At 38.1% G+C, this 4,612-nt stretch overlaps 2 non-coding genes across 2 annotated transcripts; one reads left to right on the forward strand and one right to left on the reverse strand.

Moving 5' to 3' along the window:
• Positions 1–1,637: 1,637 nt before the first annotated feature.
• On the reverse strand, positions 1,638–1,710 carry trnat-ugu. Its single transcript has one exon. It is a non-coding gene; the product is annotated as a tRNA-Thr (tRNA).
• Positions 1,711–3,199: 1,489 nt separating this feature from the next.
• Positions 3,200–3,272, forward strand: trnat-ugu. Its single transcript has one exon. It is a non-coding gene; the product is annotated as a tRNA-Thr (tRNA).
• Positions 3,273–4,612: the final 1,340 nt, after the last annotated feature.

Here is a 4,612-nt window from a genome sequence, read left to right on the forward strand (position 1 = left end):
CTAAAGGTTAATAGTCATTTTGTATTTTCTGAATTTCTTAAATGGCATTCAAGGAGATAGCTTCCATATCTACCAGTGCAACGGTCTCATGGTGCAAACGTCACAACTTTACAGCTCTCACTGTAAAAAATCCTTTCTTATGTTCTGAATGGATGCCTCTACATTAGCTAGAGTGATTTACCAATGCATAAAACTTTATAGAATTTATTGTATATGTATATTTATTCATACGTATAAATCAAATCCCCTTTTAAGCATCTCTTGTCCAGTGTAAACAATTCTAAAAGCAAATTCCTTTTGCTCTTTGCTTGTAATCAGTGAGTGATTTAAAAGTTTTTTTGGCTGTACTCTTTCCCATCAGTTGGTGCTTTTTTTACTTTTTTTGTAATGCCATTACATTTTGTCTTTGAAACTTATTTACATGTGCTTTTTTAACTGTCCACCCTAAGATAAATTCAGTTGCAGCTTAGGTTCTTCAGCTACCCCACACACCAAATTTTAAGCATCTTTTACCCTTTCACTATTCAGTACTATTCAATGTAATTTAAATTAGAAGGAAAGGTAAAATCACTGGGCAGTGCCAAAATGTTTGGCTCCCCCCAATGATTGTATACCCCCTGGTTGGTGTTTCTGTTAGAAGAAAACTGCATCAGCCTGGGGTAGCTGCAAATGAGCAATCCTCATCCTCCTGTCTTTTTTCTTTGTGATCCTGCAATGGAGTAAAATTTGTAAGAGAAGATTACATTATTTGATGACTGTAGGACAGGTATCCTCAGCCTTGTTTACCTATGAGCCACACACAGATGAAAGAAGTGTTGGTAAGCCACACAAGCATGAAATTCTTTGGGGATGCAAAAATAAGGACTGTGGCTATTTGGTAACCCCATGTGGACTGCTGGAGGCTCTGCTTGAGGTAAAACTTGTCTCTGTGCTTCCTGAATGTGCCCTCAAGCCAGAAAAAACATGCACCTACCTTGAGGGCACTAGGAGCAACATCAAAGGGGGTGGTGAGCAACATATTACTCATGAGTCACTGGTTGGGGATAACTGCTGTTGGGTATGGATGGTTTTTTATAGGTGTCACTTGGCCCCAGCACAAAGTGAACTCACAGACTTTGGTTTAGAAATCCAGTGTGTTAACTCCCTAGCCAATGCGCTAAGAAAGACTACCATTTGCAACGTTACAGAATTCTAAGACTCAGTGATAGATTCAAAATAGAGACTGGAGTCCATACTAGACAATGGAGTCCACCAGAGGGTAAAATTAACAAAAAATGCTGTTATTTTCTGGGTTTAGGGTAGGAATTGTGAGATAGTAAGTCTCTATTTTTTTGTGGAGTGTGGGTTGGGTCTCAAAATAGACTTCCCTGCCTTATAAATAGTCAACAGTTTTATGACTTTTTGTTTTATGCTGGCTAGGAGAAGTTGCAGATAAAGTACTGCTTGTGCCACCATTACTTTGGATCATTAGTGGCGTTTCACTACATTAACGTAATTAACATTAACGTAATTGTAATTATCTGCATTAAGACAAGCCTCTCAAATATAAGATATAAGTATAGTATAAGTAATATACTAATTCATACTTAATAATATGCAATTTGGTTATTAGAATTTTGTCTCTAAAAATATAAATTAGGCCCCAGCGAGAATTGAACTCGCGACCCCTGGTTTACAAGACCAGTGCTCTAACCACTGAGCTATGGAGCCACTTGAAAGATAAAAATTGCCTGCCGATTATTTGTTCATATGTTTAAATATGTCTTGGTATTTGCTTAACTGAGCCACACCTGTGATTTGTATTAACTCTCTGCTGTAAATAAACTGCTACCAGCAGTCAAGTTATATTCCTATATTTAAACTATATTTAATATATAAATTACATTTGTTGACTATTCTTTAACATTGGCTCATATATGCCAAATGTAATTTCTTGTTAATCACTAAGATATCTCAAATAAGTTAAGTATAGAAGTTAACATAATGTAAAGCAGAGGCTCCCAAAGACTGGCAGGCAGCCAAAAAGACAGTCAAGTGCCTTCACATAGGACTCACCCTACACTGCTTCAGGTTCCCCCAGTCCCACAGTACCTGTACATAGGGTCTAGATATTGTGTCTAAATATTATTATAGAAATCAGATGAGAGCTGTGCAAGATATATATACTTGTTTAAAAAGTTTTTTCAAAAAGTTAAGACTAAAGTAATGTGTATATTCTGGGTTTTTTTTGGCAAGGCAGGACTATTTTTATTTTCAACAAATTTACTGCATGTCACTTTTAAAAAGTACCACAAAGTATCATTTGCAGTTTTGCAGGCTTTTGGTGCTTACTCGAACATTTATAATGGTGGTCTACTTGTCACTGCTCTTTGTGCTTCACACATGGTACTTCTGGATTAACCATAGTGGCATTGATAGGCAGTTGGGGTGCTTTAACCACTGGTGTTCTGCACTGGAGGGCAGGAGTGGTCCAAACACCGCTGCAGGGCTGCCATTCAAAATCAAGGGGCCCCATAGAACCGAATTTGGAAAAATCATGTAGCAGGTCAGGAAGGAGAGATTGGTGCAACAAAAATATATGATATCAGACTTAGGGGCACATTTACTAAGACACGAATTCGGATCCGAATTTGAAAAATCCAATTGGAAAATGAACATTTTGCGACTTTTTTTCGGCGCCTTTACGACTTTTTCGTTACCAATACGATTTGCGCGAAAAAATGCGAGTTTTTCGTAGCCATTACGATGCGCTCGTATCTTGTCGCGACTTTTTCGTATTGAGAGCTCGTAAGCGGCGGGCGAAACTTTCAGACTTAGCATGATTTTGGAAGCCTCCCATAGGACTCAATGGCACCCTGCAGCTCCAACCTGGCCCAAGTAAAGTCACCATACTGAAGCTTGAATGAATCCGAATCTTTCGTACTCGGCACGAAGGCTATGAAAAAGTCGCGACAAAATACGAGCGCATCGTAACAGCTACGAAAAACTCGCGTTTTTTCGCGCAAATCGTATTGGTAACGAAAAAGTCGCGACAATTTTCCAAAAAAATCGCCAAATACCGATCATTACGAAAAGAACGCAATCGGACGCATTCGGCCGGTTCGTGAGTAAGTAAATGGGCCCCTTAAAGTTGACTTAAAGTATGGAGATCCATACTATCCATCCAAAATAGGTCTCCATATGCATCTGCATATATGATGGCTCCATAGCTCAGGGGTTAGAGCACTGGTCTTGTAAACCAGGGGTCGTGAGTTCAAATCTCACTGGGGCCTTTGCTGTTTTGACATGCTCATCACATCATGACCAGATTATTAAAGGTGTGGTTCACCTTTAAGTTAACTTTTAGTATGTTATAGCTGCTGAAATAAACTGGGGGGGCTGTTGAACAAAAGGTAAAATAACTGAAAAACCATAAAACGTATAAAATTAAAAAAACATTTGCAGATTGTCTCAGAATATATATGATATCTGCATCATACTAAAAGTTGACTTAAAGGTAAACTACCCCTTTAAAGGGGATGTTCACCTTCAGACAATATCTGAATTTTAAGAGCCCTTGTCAGAAAACAAAACATTTTTGTTATTTATCTTTATTATCTAAAATGTTTAGTTTTAAATCTACAGACCAGGATCAGCACTGCTAAAATGCTCTCTCCTCTCTCTTTAAAAGTAAATGCTGAAAACAAACAGGAAGTTGATACTGAACTGGTTACTGTGCATGCCTTCTCTCTCCTTCATTTGCATTGATCTAATTGGCTGAATGCCCAATGAGTTTAGTGTCAACTTTTTCTATTTGGCTGCCTACCAATTCCTGGTCTGGGAAATCCCCTACAAAAAGAGTAGAGAGCAGAGGAGAGAGTGTTTTAGCAGCATGGATGCTGGTCTGTAGCTTAAAAACTAAACATTTGAAATAGTAAAGATGCTTTACAAAAATGCTTTTTCTGGCAGGGGCTGTTCAAATTCAGACTATTGTCTGAAGGTACACATCCCCTTTAATGCAAAAAGAAAAAATCGGTTGTGCTATCCAAAATAGAGTCTATAGTAAAATTAACTTGGAGTGCGTAAATACAAAATACAAAAAAGGAAGTCACTCATGATTCAGTAGGTGCAAAAAACTGCCTCCATGCAGGTTTATTGGAGTAATCAGTGAGAAGGATACAGACGTTTCGGAAATCGTTTCCCTTTTTCAATGTAGCATTCCCTTTAAAATGCTATTGGAATTAATTTCGGTATTCGACCAAGATTCTCCCTTTTTTCAGCAAGATTCGGATTTGGCTGAATCCAAGTGTCTGGCTGAATCGAATCTGAATTTCCATTTCCAAATGTAAATAAGTTCCATTTCCAAATGTAAATAAGGGTTTGGTATTCGGCTGAATCTTTACGAAGGATTCAGGATTTGGCCAAACCCAAAAATAATGGATTTAGTGCATCCCTATTATTTTCTGTACCATGAGCTCTGTCAACAAAGGTGCAACCAGTGCACTGTGCATTAAAGAAATGTAAAGTGAATGGCTCCCTATTGCACACAGTTTTGTAAACCTGAGCTGGAATCACATTAATAAAGGAAAGCAGACAGACCCACGTGTATCAAGATATTTCCAAGCAGATAACA

This window comes from Xenopus tropicalis, chromosome 6, assembly GCF_000004195.4.
Source record: "Xenopus tropicalis strain Nigerian chromosome 6, UCB_Xtro_10.0, whole genome shotgun sequence".
Lineage (NCBI taxonomy): Eukaryota > Metazoa > Chordata > Amphibia > Anura > Pipidae > Xenopus > Xenopus tropicalis.